The sequence below is a fragment of the Pinus tabuliformis genome, chromosome 3_2 (genome assembly GCF_031772625.1).
Source record: "Pinus tabuliformis cultivar Carrire ecotype Pingquan chromosome 3_2, CPIR1, whole genome shotgun sequence".
Classification (NCBI taxonomy): domain Eukaryota; kingdom Viridiplantae; phylum Streptophyta; class Pinopsida; order Pinales; family Pinaceae; genus Pinus; species Pinus tabuliformis.
Window position 1 is genome coordinate 594400444 of NC_142302.1, and position 16790 is coordinate 594417233.

The window sequence follows — 16790 nt, forward strand, 5'->3', positions numbered from 1 at the left end:
AATGCATAGAAGCCTACTTATGAGATTACTTATAATTAAATTAAAAACATGGCAGTCTATGTGAAACTAAAACACATTAATTCCTAGAAATCTATTAGAAAATTGCAAATATGGCTAGGAAAAATTTCAAAACTATTACTAGAGTGATATTTGGATAGATACAAGGAAATTAATATTTACATGTCTATTAACAACAAAGACAAAATATTTGATCACATATAACAAATAATAGTTTTCATTTAATTTCAATTTGTTATGTGTCCTATCTTATCCAAATTTATTACACAATATGTGGCAGTGCCCAACCTTTCTGGTTGACTACGGGAAATGAGCCCCTCTATTTGAATTCCACACTAGTGATCCTTGTTTTGCAATGGAATGCAATCCAGTGTCCTTGTTTTGCAATGGAATGCAATCCAGGTAATCACTATACTCCGACGTGGTAATAGATATCATAAAAAAGCATGAGAATAAAAAAATTTGTGATTTAAATATATTTGCATTTTTTTAATATACAACATACAATTCCCTGTATTCCAAAAGTGTTTGGTACATGCATTGATCCAAAATTCTTTGTTGAAGAGAACAAATTCTTAATTCTAACTTTGTTTTGCTACTAATTTGACCAAGAATTCTTTATGGAAGGGAATAAGTTTTTAATTATAATTTCTAAGTATACTTTTCTACTACATTAAGACATAATTCCATGTTAATTCTCATTACTTGTAGAAGGTTTCCAAAAAAACAAGATTAGTTGGTAAACTAGTTTTATTGCAATTTTTAAAAAATAGAACTTACCTTCTCTGTCATAATTTAAATTTAATATGAAAAAAAAAATACAAGTGCAAACTTATAATTTTCTACCAAACTTTAATATAAAATTGAACATGTAAATTTAGTTTATTGTTTTTTATATAAAACATGTAGCATGCAAATTTACTAAGCATACCAATCTTACTATACCATTTGTAACTACATAATTTTTTACATGTTATTTATTATTTTATTATTTTATACATAAAATTTAAAATGTAAATTTACTTTCTATTCTATTCACAAGTGTAAACTTACCTTTATTACTATTTTATAGCTTTTTCATGTAAATTTAATTATTATTCTAAGCAAAACTTACCTTTACTATCATTTATTTTATTCACAAGTGCACACTTATCTTAGGTAACTGCAATTTCTTATTTTATATTTTTTTGTAATATAGAAGTTGCCATTTTTCTATACTTTTGTATAGGAGTTATGGATTTGCAACTAAGCTTTTTCATTTTATATTTTTTATATGTATTTTTTAATATTGGATTTATCAATTTCCTATTTTCACTAGAGTTATCCAATTTAAAAAAAAAAATTGCCATTTTATATTTTTTGTAATATAGAAGTTACTGTTTTTCTATTTCTTTTATTCACAAGTGCAAACTTATCTTCATAATTTTTTTGTAATATAGAAGTTATCGTTTTCTATGCTTTTGTATATGAGTTATGCATTTGCAAGTGCAACTAAGGTTTCCATTTTTTATTTTTTATTATTTTTTTAATATTGGATTTATCTTTTTTTTTTTTTCTATTTTTTCATAAGCCTTATCCATTGTAAACTCACTTTTTCTATTTTATAATTTTTTGTAATATAGAAGTTACTGTTTTTTTTATTTTTCTCTATAAAAGTTGTGGATTTGAAAGTTTACCATTTTATATCTTTTATAATTTTTTCTAATATTGATTTATCATTTTTCTATTTTTTTTTGTAGGAGTTATCCATTTAACACTCAAATTTGTCATTTTACAGTTTTTTCCAATATAGAAATTATGGTTTTTGTTTTTTTATAAGAGTTACCAATTTGCAAAGAATTTACTATTTTATAATTATTTTTAGGATAGAAGTTATCCTTTTTTTTTTGCAATTTGCCATTATATAGAAATTACTAATTAGTTATCCATTTAACACTGAAATTTCTCCATTTATAATTTTTTCAAATATAGAAATTAGGTTTTTTGTTTTTTATATAACAGGTACCAATTTGCAACGAGTTTATTATTTCATAATCTTTATTAAGATAGAAGTTATATTTTTTCAGTTGCAATTATATAGAAATTACTAACTTACCTCTCATTTAAAACAATTGAGTCACATGATGCCTCTATGTATAGGATCAATGGCAATATTGATTCATTTTTAATAAAATCAATTATTCAATAAAAATTTTACATTTTAATATCAGCAATCTGTTTTGGATTATAACATATTATGTCTTAGAACAATTTGTAAATAATATATAATGAAATACCAAAATCAAACTAAGATTAAAATAATCAATTTTCTAACTAAATTGTTAACAATATTTAGCATTTTATAGAAAAATTTAATAGAAATTTTCTTTTTTATAATATAAGAATTATTGTTTTTTATTTTGTTTTTTATAAAAATTATTGTTTATATTTTTTCAAGTTTTCTGGTTAATCCTCGTATAAAAAAGTACCCATATAAAAATATTATAAAAACTAAAAAAAAATTAGGATTAAAGATCGCTGCATTATTTTTCAATTCTCAAATTTCCACGGGTAAAACTCGATTTACTTACTCTATGATTTTATTCAGCAGCGATTTGTCAACGTTCCGATCCATGGTTACACAGAGCCCGCGCTTCATTGTTCTACACAGCATAGTGGCAGCACAGTGGACGCTCGACATTACTGATAGAAAGCTTTGACCAAAATCATTCAATGTTGACCCATACCGAATTGGAAAATGACGAATTATCTGTCGTACCGAACCGAATCAGCGAATTTCCGAATTAGTTTTTGCCGGTAGGGCCGAACTTGGTAACTATGGTTTTCATGGGGGAGAAATAGAAAATACCCAAAAACCAGCCATCAAGCTTTTGTGACGCTTGACAGTAAATATCATCACATACTGCTTGGCTGTAAATATCATCACGTATTGATCACTACTTTTCTGCATCGATGACAGACAACAGGTCTTCAAGTCACTCCTCCAGTACATTACTACAACGGAGGAGGAGCGGCGACTTACCTCTGAAATGCTTACATTCTTGTAAATATTTTCTAAACATAGAAAAATCACAAATCCCATAAAAATAATTCGTCGAGTTAAGGAAAAACTAGTAGTTGGTTGTTTGATGAGTCTCGGTGATGGCTTACTCGGTGCGCACTCTATTCTTGCGCTTCTCGACCTCAAGGCTGATGGACGTGGGATATTCGCGGATGCTGTTAGCCCAAGGGAAGATCAAAATCTGTTCTTTGGCATACATTTTTTGCTGCGATACTGGACCCTTGAAGGAGCATTTTTACTCAACGATATTTGATGGCTGTGATTTTAAAATCTCAACGATGATGTCTTTGTCTTCTTAGGCGTAAAGGTCCCCCAATTTGGTGGTGCGGAATTCATCCAAAACCTTGGTTTGGCAGCGTCCAACGTGTATATTTTTCAGTACCATGTCCGGAGCCGAGGAGCGAGAAAGCTTCAACTACACACCCTGCATGACAACGCTCAGCAGGCCCTTATGTGTTCGACGAAGGTGTCTTTGGACTGAAGCTTCAACTTTCTTGAATGAAAATGTACTGCCGAATTCTTTGAGATGACGCGGTTTCAATTTCAAATTTCAAACAAATTTAGAATAATGAAAGGTCGGGTTCAAGTTCTTGTTTCGGCAGGTTTCCAAATTCAAATGAGTGTACGGTCTACTGGTGGTGGTCAACCCGGAGGCAACCCACTGACCGGAAATCCCACGAAAAAATCTTCCGGAAACAGTAATTATCATATGCCATGAAATGTCACATAAGGTGCATTGAATGCTTAATATTGCTTGCTCATGTTCATGCCCATACATGATGATCTGCCGATACAGAGGTGTACTTCATGCCATGGTGCCATGCACTAAGCCAGTAATGATTGGCTTAGTGACTTGTTTTTAAGAGTTGCCAGGTATCTACGACTTTAAATTTATGACCAATCAAATCTTATATGAACATGTTATATCATTGTAAATTTACGACAAATCAAATTTTATATAAACAACCTATATCAATTTAATGGTGTACAAAGTTAAGCCCTGCTCAAAGTAACAAGTTTTCAGCAAAATCGCTTTAAACTCTAACCTAGCTTCAAAATTGGTTGAACTAAGTTGTAAAAATTGTCTAGCTTAAAATATTTTTTTGAAATACAAAGAAAATAAAATATTTTAAATTATAAAACAACTACCATTTTACATTATAAATTTATTAAATTTATAATAAAATATAATATAATTAATATTTTCAGGATATCCCAAATATATTTATGAAAAACAAAAATCGCTTTATTTTTATAAAATTGTGGTTTGGAATAAACGAATTAAAAAATTACAAAATTGCTAACATCTTTTTGTTTCATTTACTTTTACAAAATTGTAATATTGACCGTAAACAATACCCAATGCAAATAATATATAATTAAAATATTTAATCATTATAAATTGAAATTATTCATAATTTCAATAATAAAACTAATATAGGATTTTAATTGTCGAATTGAGGCTTCTATGATCCATATCAAGTTTATGAAAAAATTTCGGCATAAATCACATGATAATACTTTTGTCTACGCGTTTAGAACCAACGAGTGTGCTTCATTGTTAGGACAAGTTGAAGAATCAAATCATGGCTGCATATTAAATAGGGGGAGCAGATCATCCAATGGCTAGGTTTGACTGAAAATGATTGAAAAATGGCTATACTGAGAAACAACGATATTAGATGAGACTAGATAAATAGCTAAGATTGACCAAGAACAGCGATATTTAACTATTCAAGATGTTTAATTATATGATATTATTTTAATATTATTATGCTAAAACAAATATCATTTTAATACCTATCAAATTTAACCAAATTTGAATTATTATTAGAGAATATTTATAAATAAAATTTTAATAGAATAAAACTGAGGAAATTAAAAAATATCATAACATATTAAAAAAATAAAACTTAATATTACACCCCTATAATAATTTACAAGGACGACGTGCTAAATTGAAGACATAAAATCACGGGCACACAAATTTAAGTGGTTAGATATTTGGCAAGGTAGAGTGATGAGTGATGGCCCTTCTATATATGCAAGTGAGTCTGAGGATAATATAGATGATAACATTCGTAACCTTAGTTTAGTGTTATTTTACTTTGATAAAGGTAGTTAAAAATAATTTAGATTGTAATTGATTAGCTTTTATCACAATGAAATTTCAAATTTATATAAATTACATGTCATAATATTAAAAGATTTTGTTATTAAAATTTTAAAATTAAAATAATATTAATTAATTTAAATTAATTATAAAATTTAATCTAATTTTTTTTATTAATTTTAATATTTGATTATATATTTTAATAATATATTTATAAATAATTTAACTTTAGTTATTATAAATTATTTTACTACTCAAAATTGTTATTATCAAATCATATCTTTTTACATCAACGTGTATTCACAAACGGCACAAGGAGTTTATGACCAAACACTGGCGTCAGAGCTTGAACTAAGCTGCAGATATTTTTCCATGGACAGAAATTTGAAATAAAACCCAGGAAACCAAAATATTCTTAATATATTCATATATATTAAGAAATTTTATAAAAATAATAATATTGATATTTTTAGTTCTAGATTAATCAAATTTTTAGTTTTAAATTAGTATAGATTTATTTTAAATATAGATCTAATATGAGTTCAGGAGATTCAATTTTTTTATTTACATTTTATTTTATTCATAAATATTATTTTAATGTTTTGTATAGCTATTTATTTTTTCCTTAAAAAAAAATAATAATTAGTGATACAAACAATTTCAACTTTAATGAAAGAACAATAAATCTTTCAATAAAATTACTCACCATACTGAACTATAAAATGAACCTCTCCATCCAACTAATCACTATTTTACATTTATACACTAATAAAAACAAATTATATATAAATAATAATATTGATATTTTCATTATACTCCCGTGAGTAATCTACATCTAAAATTCATTTTTAATTTAAATTGTTTGATAACATCGTTTCACCCTATAAATTTTTTTTTACAAAATTATCAATTTCGTCATTTATTTTTAATTTCATTCTTTAATTTAAATTGTTTGATAGCATCGTTTTACCATATAAAAAAATACAAAATTATCAATCTCTATTGGTTTAATTTCATTTTTATAGAGTATTAACATTTCAAAAGAGACTTAAAATATTTGATCATCCTAAATTGAAGTTAATCTTAATTTCAATAATAATAAAAAAAAAAATTACCATCTCCAATAAAAATATTTAATCATCCTAAATTGAGGCTAATCTTAATTTCACGAATAAAACAAAATTACCATCTCCAATACTTCTGCATAAAGTTAAGATCTATATTACTTCAAAGGTATGGCTTTTAAAGGTTAGATTACCATTGAAAAAGGAAGCATAAGGTTCGATGTGATATTGCCTGGTAGACAGTGCCTAGTATCGCGGATTACATATCTCGAAATTTAAAATAAACTTAATACTACTTGCATCCGTTGAACGTCAATTAAAAGCAAACCGCTGGCATATTTTAAACCTGCATCAAAAGATACTGTTGCATTTTGTTCTGTATGCGACCTATGAATTACATTGCGGAATACTTGTAAACTATATGTCCATTAAAAGCAAACCGCTTGCATTTGGACAAACACTCGCATTTCGCTCCGCCAAATATGATAGCTCTTTGACATTGAGCTTATTCAGCAAGTTAAGGCTGGTTATGGTTGACGAGGGAGAGATCTGCAAGTCATCGGTGATTATGAAGGTAACCGTTTCTTCCACATAACCTCCCCCGCCGCTTCCACTTCAACTTCCACCGACTCCTGCGCCATCAGTTCTACCTTCCATCATAGCTCATAGTATTGCAGCAGGCACACCTGCCGTCGCTTTGACTGGTCACATAGTGGGTATCGCTAATGTAACTGCTCTGAAATGATTGGTACCCGCTGTACCTGGCGCCCGGCCCCACAAAAATAATAGACTGTGAGAGCCGACTGTATTCGAAGGATGTTAGTGGAAAGGGTAGGTGTAACCTTAGGCTACAGTAAGTCGGATTTCTCTGCAATCATAAACATAGTCTGGAGCAAGTCTACGCTGTTGTAAAGGTTAGTGAGGCAGCCGATTCTCTTTGCTTTTTCCAACGCTGAAAGCAATTTCATAACAGAAGCAGTTGGCAATGTGAGAAAGCTGAAGAGAAGATCGACAAATGCCTTTCCTGCCTCAGCATACAATATCTTCCGACTTTTCTTGTTCACCAGAAGCGTTAGACTCATGTAACTAGCAGTTTGGCTTGCCATCTTGATCGCTTCACGACTGCAAAGCAAGACCTAACAGAGTAGAACTTAAGAGGAGATTGCCGTCGACGTAAAGCCGAAGAATGTTGCATATCACCAAAATTTCAGGACATTTTACTGGAAAGTCCAAGTACTTTGAGAATGATGCCATCAACGGTCATTTTAGATTTTGCTCACGATCACATATTCGAATTTAATAAGACATGTGGCCTGCGTACGTCGACGTGCTATGTTAAGGAAAGAGCTAACCAGCCATCCCCAGGGTATTTAATGCCCGGGGATATGCACGCCGGTTAAACGTCTGTTTTATGAATGACCATTAAGGATGGTCAGGTTTTGTGTACCAAAACTTGGCTCTATGGTACTCTACCACGTGTGGACTAATTGCCCTTCTAATGATTTAAGTACTCATCCACGCTGCTCAATTTAAATATCCCTGCTCTCAGATCTCCGTCTGACAAATGCAACAATAAGAGAAAGATATGGAAGCACATCTCATGCGCTATACATGTCCTTGATCATTCCAAGGAAGTATAAGGACATCTCCTTCGAATCGAATGCACTTCCTTTCTTAGTGAAATCTAAGTATGTATGAAAATGCAGGAATAGGCTTCTGTTTTTTATTTACGAACTTTAGGATTGAGCTGAAGTAGGAGTTGGTGCATTGTGCATGAATTTATCATCAGTTACATGAGGCAGACGGGGAACAAGAAACAAACACAATAGTGAAGATAACCTATATTAAAATGGGATTCTCGAGGCCATAGAAAGTGGATATAATTTGTGAGGAGTGGAACGGGAAGTACTATGGCCTAAGACCAGCGATCTTTTGCCATTGCAATATAGGTAGATTCATATTGGTAGACTCAGATGCTCATTACCGTTGCTCCATAGTAAGGGTGTTATAAGGTTTACGCATGCGTTATACTGATATGTATTGCGCTTAATAAAAGATTTGATTTGAGGTTTTGCATATTTATTGCACTTTATAAAAGATTTGATCCGATGTCTTCCCATCGCATTGTATTGAAAAGTCTTTTGTGATAGTTGAAATGTGATATGATTGTTTGATGTGAGGGAGAGAAAAGGTAGAGAGAATCTGATGTGCCTGAGAAAATCGAGCCACACGAATATCTCATGGAAGAGGAGAAGTATTTTCGGTAATGATGTATTGGATGGAAAGAGGTTTTTTTTTTTTCAAGCTAATATGTATTTAAATTAAAAGATCTTTCTAGCTTTGTAGTGTTTGATTATGGAAAAAGTTTTGAATGTGAAATGGTTTAAATTTTTTTAAATTTGGGATGAAGGTAAAATAAAAATTAAAAAAATTATTGCGATAAAGGGAAATTTAAATGACATGAAAAACAAATTATGGTAATGTAATATATTGTATAAATATAAAATTAGTCTTATATGTATTAAAGAAAGGAAGATTGAGGTAATGTAGTGTTTCGCAATAAAAATTCTTACCATATAAAATGTGAAAAGGAAATTTTTGCCAAAGGTTTTAGATAAATGTTTAATTTTTGAAGTTTCTTTTGGGTGCAAAGTTAAGATCTTTGAAGAGATGCAATGTGTCATGTTTTTATGGTAGTTATAGGTGGGTGCGACACTGCTGCACTTTTTCATTTCACCAATACTCAAGTACTCGAACTACACATACTTCAACACTTAACCAATTTCTTCACTAAGTGTTCGTAATGCTGGGCAATAAACGTTCGTATTATCTTCTTCAATTAATATTTCATCAATATGCAACCGAAATCATAACACAAGTATACACATATACTTGGGAGGGGAAACTCCCATAAAGTGTGTCCAATAGTTTTATAATAAAATTTAATGCTTTACAAATTTACAATTTTACATAGGTCGTGCAGCCAACCAACTTGGCATGTACACTTTTTTGATTCTGCCCAGTAGATGTGCCGCAGCGCTACCCACCATGTTGACATTGCCACTCGTGTGCATTGTCTCTACACTGAAACCCCAAATTACACGCTGCCAAACTATCTGCAGTGTTCTGTCATTTATGCCCAACGTGCAGCACTCTTTACCCAGGCCTTTACCTATGTTCTACGCTTATCATGAAGCACTGCACATTCACAAACCTATCATTCACTTGTTGTCTGTCGTAGTGTTGACCACCCGTTGTACCGCCGCAATGTGACCCAACCTGCCTACACGACGACCGCACTAATTGACCCCTTCGAAATATTTGTTCCCTATACCGTTCAGAATTTCGTCGCTCTGCCCGTCGATGTGGGCACATGGTCTGTCGCAAAACGTGCGGCCTGCGATCCACCCAAGACCCGACTCGCCTCGGCTCTCCTCCAAACTGTCCAAACTTCTACACAAATACCCGCACTGCAATCTGTCTTCCCTTGGCTCAACCTTGCCTGCGACTTCTCAAACTTGCCCTTCGCTTTGCTATGTTTTTATTCAAACTCTATGTTACTTGGTTAATGGTCGAATTCCATCTAACCTTCTCCAATATATATGAACTCCTCCAACGAACACGACCACCCAAACGACGCATCTGTTGGCTTCCCTTGGGTCAAACCACCATGCAATGGACCTTCCCACCAACACAACACAACCATGAACCGTTGGGTCAACTCGTGAAGCCAACCAACACATCGCACTTCGCTACCTAGGCTGACCAACACATCCACAACCCGTCTAGTTGGTCGCACAACTTGCATGTCGCATAACTCGTCCACCGGTCGCCTTCGCACAATGGCATTCCCACATCGCACATCGGGCGGGAGCTTGCCTATCGGTGCGCTCGTTATATGTGCTCGCCCACCTGTCACACATAACCGAACGAGACACCTTTAAATGATTGTGGGGTCACACAAATCTAAACGTCTCGCCTCCTCATCGCACATACCTGAACGCTCCACGCAAGTTTCATTTAAACGAACGTGGGTTCTTGTTGCAAATCTAAGCGCACCCGTACTACGGGTTCGGTTTTTTGACTCTATCGGGTGCTCTCGACTCGCATCCTTGACATCCTCCCCCACTCTAAATAAAGTTGTCATCCTCAACAACACCATCATCATCAAAACATCACAAAGTGTTGTTAGCTCCAACATCCAATGTTCATGTTGCGCAACTCTGCTCTCCATCGCACAAACCTCCATCAAGACTCATGACTCAAAAACGACAAAGTCTCCTCAATCCATGATCATCAACCACACATGTCACAATCCCGTCATGTTGCCCCATAGTGGAAGGTTGGTCCCTCCAACTCAAGCTACATGCTCTCACTACAACAGATATTGTGTCGACTTACCATGTATCGTCCTCATGTGAACTACTGCTATGATACTCCAACTCAACTCAAACACATCTTAGTACACTGACGTCCCCCATGACTCGAATTAGTTGGATGGCTAGTCCAACCATCATCCAATCCATGAGAATGAACCTCCTCATGGAATCATCAGTTGTTTCTCCAACATCCTATCACAACATCAACTCGATCAAGAATCCATCCCATATCTATCAAGTGTAAAATAAGCCATGTCCAATTCCATGAAGTAGTCTTGATCTCATCTGCAACATGTTTTCATCAATGCTAATGTCCATGTGTTTCTCATTAATCAGCAACATCCATTTAAGCATCATCCTCCATGTGTTAGAGGGTCTTCTCCTCAAATCAGTCAAGAGCTCCTCCCATCACCCCAATGCTCAATGTGCCATATCCAGGTCCATGAAGAAACCTCCATATCATTTGCAATATGTCATCCATCAATAATGTCAATAAAGGGGAAATTCTACAGCTGCCTCATCATCTTGTCCATGTGCTACATATGGTCATAGACCAATTAGCCACCATGTCTATAAAAAATGACTAAGTATCAACTCATCCAATGCCCAAGTACTCCTACCAAGGCATCACCATCGTTGTAACTCCATCAACTCCAAAGTGTCTCATCTTTATCGTATCTATCAAGTCACTCTTCACGAACACACCCCATAATGTTCCCAAGGTATGCATCCCATACTGCATCAAAGTCAAGTACACCATCTCGCCTTAGCTCCTCAATGAATCAGATACTCCAAGACCACTATAATTTGAAGTCTCCATCAGCTTCAACTCTCTAAAGTCATCATGAGCTTCCATGACCTATATCCTTCCAACATCTAGAAAAGCATACTTGCCTCGATATCAAGTGCCATCGCGAGTTTCCTCTGCCCTCTCTATTGTATGAATACTCTCATAGGATTCCCACAAACCAACCATGGCCTTGTTGTACAAATATATGCACAACATCTCCATCGACTGATCTACAAAAATGTCTCCATGTCACATCAATAATTGTATCTGCATAGCATCCCTGCCTCAGCACTTCTCCTTGGATGCCCATAAGTGACATATCTACAAGTACTCCTTCATAATGTCTTTGCATGAAGTCTTCCATGCTCCATCTATTCAACTCGATGTCCATGACTCCAGCTTCGCATCTCGACCACCCTAATAGACCCATCACAACTTCGGTCATCACATCCTTATTCTCAATCAGGTTTAGTGCCCTTGGTTAGTCAAACCTCATATCACATCATATCATAGGTTCCTTCCATCATTGTTGCCTCCCCCACTAAAGGTCCACCAAGACTGCCGTTTGGTCTCAGTCATGAAGAGTCCACCCAAGTATCATATCATCATAACTTCGATGTTCCCTTCCTTCAATATGTCAATGATTCATGCCGAGCACTTAGCCAAATCTCCCCTTTCTTAAGTATGACTGATACATGACAAAGCTCATCATGTTGCTCCCTTATCATGGGCATTTTCACCTTCTTCCTCAAGGTCACAAATTGCCCCAACAAGTCCCACAAAAATAAATGCTTCTTGCCTCAATGCACAAGTTCTTGTCTTAGTAATCCATGATAAGGTTTTCCATCGCATCGAAAAACTTCCTTTGCCCATCCCTTCATATGGCCCATCCTCCAAAACCTCCAATTAAACACAGTTAACTTCAATACTTACATCTTCATGAGGTCTCTCCATGTGAGTGCCCCTTATCATCAATGTCTGCAATATGCATAGTCCTAGTCCAACTTGGTCAAGTGTCATCACACCAAGTTTTTCCTCCATCATTGTCACATATCTAACATCCTCTTCCTCATATATCACGACTTATTATTCCTCATCGCAATCCGTAGCTTCATAATTCTCTATTGCCCTACCAAGTCGAAGAAGCTCTCCAATAACATTTTCCTCCAAGACTTCAAGTTCAACTTGAATCCATGGGTTCTCTTCTTTCATACGCCTCAACCAGTATAAGGTTAGAAAGAGTCTCTTATGGCATTCTTCCTAAGTTGCCATGTCTTTTCATTCAGCTTGACCCAAGCTCAATGCTTTAGCCCTACTCAACTATGTCACTCTAGTGGTCTTAGTGCTTCCTTCAACTTCAATTTTCAATCAGCTCAGCTCGTCCCGAACCAAGCTATGATACCATTTGTCACGGCCCTATCCTAGTGGTAGTATTTCAACCACACAAAGGTGGGTGCGGCAACATCGTACTTTTCCTTTTCACCAATACTCAAGTACTCGGACTACACCTACTTCAACACTTAACCAATTTCTTCACTAAGTGTTCACAATGCAGCGGAATAAGCATTCATATAATCTTCCTTAATTAATCTTTCATCAATATGCAACAGAAACCATAACACAAGTATACACATATACTTGGGAGGGGAAAATCCCATAAAGTTTTCCCAATGGTTTTATAATAAACTTAAATACTTTACAAATTTACAATTTACATAAGTTGTGCAACCAACCAACTTGTCATGCACACTTTGTCGATTCTGCCTAGCAGATGCGCCCAAGTTGTGCAAAACTATCCACCGTGTTCCCCCTACCACCCGTCTGCACTGTCTCTATCTGAAAACCCCAAATTACATGTTGCAAAACTGTCTGCAGCGTTATGTTGGTTCTGCCCAGCGTGCAACACTCCTTACCCGAACCTCTACATGCGTTCGACGCTTCTCATGCAACACTGCCCGTTCACAAACCCTTCATTCACCTATTGTTTGTCGTAATGTTGACCACCCATCTAACTGCCACAATAGCCCAACCTGCCTATACGATGGTCTCACTAACCGACCCTTCGAAATATTCGTACCCAGCTCCGTTCTGAATTCCATCGCTCTGCCCATCAATTCGGGCACATGCCTGTCACAAGGTGTGTTTCCTGCAACCCTCCCAAGATCTGACTCACCTCGACCCTTCTCTGAACTGTCTGAACTTCCACACAAATACCCGCGTTGCAATCCACCTGCCCCTGGCTCAGCCTTTCCCGCGAATTCTAAAACTTTCCCTTGGCTTTCCGATGTTTTCATTCAAACTTTGTGAGGGTTGGTTGATAGTCTAACTCCATCTAACCTTCTCCAATATACATGAACTCCTCATATGAATCCGACCATCCAAACGATGCATCGATTGGGCTGCCCATGGGTTGGCCTACCATGCAGCCTGTTGGAAAATAAAAAAGGAAGTAAAAAATTTCTAGATATTGATAATTACTTGTGATGTTTCTTATTAATATGAATTTCTATATCTTCTTAATTTTTTTCATCAAGAAATTACAACAAGAAGCAACACATAAAACAATAGAAACAGGATGTAGGCACATGCAAGGGAAAAACCCTCCTCAAGGGGAAAACCTAGTCAAGATAATTCTTTCTTTCAATAGTATTCTTTGAGACTCTTCACCCTAGGCCAAGACTAGACCTTCCCTCAAAACCAGGTCAACCTCCCATAATTTCGACATGTTTCCAGCAACTTTAACTCGGGTAGAAGCTCACGACATCTAGTAGCTTCTGGCAACATCGAAACTTAGGAGACTTCGTTCTCCCAATCCAGAACATGAAACACAGAGAGAGAGGAACCAACATTTTTATTTTTCCTTTCTCCTTAGACTTCCCCAAACGTGCACACTTTGGCTTCCCGGAAACATACTTCGTACCTTTTCCCAACTACAAGAGAACTTCACACTTCTACCCAACGACAAGAGACTTTGAACTTAATGAGAGAGTGATACTCCAAATGAATTTTATGTGCTTCCTTTTATAGGATTCTTATGGGGTCGAATAGGGTCCTTAGGCCTAATTGATCTTCTCTTAGGCCGAAATGATGTGGAGGTTACATAATTCATATTTGACTCAATACTTAACCTTTTTACATGGTTCAAAAGCCCAAGAAGGGTCTCTTTAAATGTACAATAAGTCTATAGACTCAGAATAAATCCTAGAAGTCCTCAATGGGGACTTTGACCTAAAGCATGGTGACCCAAGCATGAAACCCATGCTTTAATAAGTCATAATAATAATAATAATCTTTTCTTTATTCTTTTGACAAGTACATTACATGATGACTCAAGTACGTTAATTAAGATCGAACATAGTTACATTTCCAACAACCCCTCTTAAATAGGGAGGTTTTCATAATGTACATATACAATGGAAGATCTCAAACTATGAACCATGAAGAACTTTAGGCACCGCAATGCCATGGACTAGAATCCTTACCAGGGAAATCTATCCAAACAGTCACTCAATAGTTTAGGCACCGCAATGCCATGGTCTAGATTCCTGACCAAGGAAATCTATCCATGTGGGACTAAGATGGAATCAAGTTTTCAACCCCTTTAGGTACCCTCGGGCTTACTTCCTAACCATCAATCCAAAGATCTAGGTGTGTATCCAAAACAGAGCTATTTGATTAACACTACCTTTCCAACTTCGGGACTCAGACATCAACACAAAGCATCAGCCAAATGTCTTCCCAGATAATGCTTCACTCACAAGGACTCAACACCCCTTGATCTAGCAGATCAAGAATGACCAATCTCTCCCAATCAAATGGTTTGGTAATCAACATGCTATCAAATCCTTCGAGAGATTCACCTAGACAAACACAACCTAAATCAATAATATCCTTTCACATGTACATAATTAAATACAAACCTCCGGGTTGTTTCAGGAAAATTTATGTTGCTTCTCAACTTTTCATGGTAGGACTATCAAATGAATTTTTGACAAAAGATTCCTCAATCATATGTTTTCCTTCCTACTTCTCATGCAACAACATATCCTCCGAAATTCATTCTTCAATTAATACTAATCTATGCCCTCCCTCTCAATCAGGAATCACCTCTTTATCCAGACTCCCTCTTAATCTTAGGGAGATCTAGATTTTATTCATGTTTCCTCCAGGAGATCGGCTTCTTCCTTTTTGACATCAGAGAATCTTTCATGGCTTCCAACCATTTCATCAGAGTTATCATTAACCTCATCATTCCTATCACATCAATGATCATCTTCACCAAGTTGAAGATTGTGTACCTCCATAACTTAAATAGCAAGTACAAACATATATATATATATAGAAGCATGATCTTAGCCATATCAGAATCCCAAAAGAATTTCATATTTATACAAATCAGATACCCAAACTTTTAAACGAGAGACACATACTCTTCAACAGCTTGCTAGGGATTTTTTATACACCCTAGACTACTTCATAACAACATTTATTCCATATAGGGTTTCAATGTGTCTTCCAAAGGTATGCCATACCTTACTACAACATATAACAAACCCTAGAAACAATCCAAACAAATATAGATCTATAAAGTATCTAACAAACTTTAAAAATACATATGTTAGACTTCTCACTAGGGATTCATACAAATCCTAGATTTCATACAAACAAATCAATCAAAATCAATCACAATTTAATCATTAACTTTATTAGTTTTCACTAGGGCACAACTTTGACATGGTCGTCACACTATCTACCATCTTTCGTCAACAAGGGACCGACCCTGCTCAAGTTGAATTCTGTCAATTGGTCACAAATTTTAGGAATGCAACACCAACTATAGAGGACTGGAACCTTCTCATGTCAAGTACAAATTCCTTTTTTTCAGGCGATCAACGATAGGATTTAGACAATACAATGCACCTATATCCAACTAACCTAGTCATCACATTTCATAACAAACAAATGCTAAAAAAATTGAGCATTCCAATTGCACGATGCTACGCAGAGAAAAGGAACCCATCATATTGGCACACATGAAGAATATGAACAGTTGGATGCAAAAGTTCTTATTTGCAATGAAAAACAGGTTTTCCTCACATGCAACTTGTGGGTTGAAGCAGGTCTTGTCAACAAAGCACTTGGAAAAGTAGTTTCCATTTTCTATGCACTTGGATCAAAACCCCCTCAGTTGGCATCCTTTGTTGTTGTTGACTTATTCCAATACAAAGGCCCACCATGGGATACCTTCAACCCATCTTATGTTACACTTCCCCTAATAATGTGAGGGTCTCGCAGGAAAATTCCCCTTCAAATGGCATGGGGCTTGACAATACATAAATCACAAGGCATGACATTACCAAAGGTG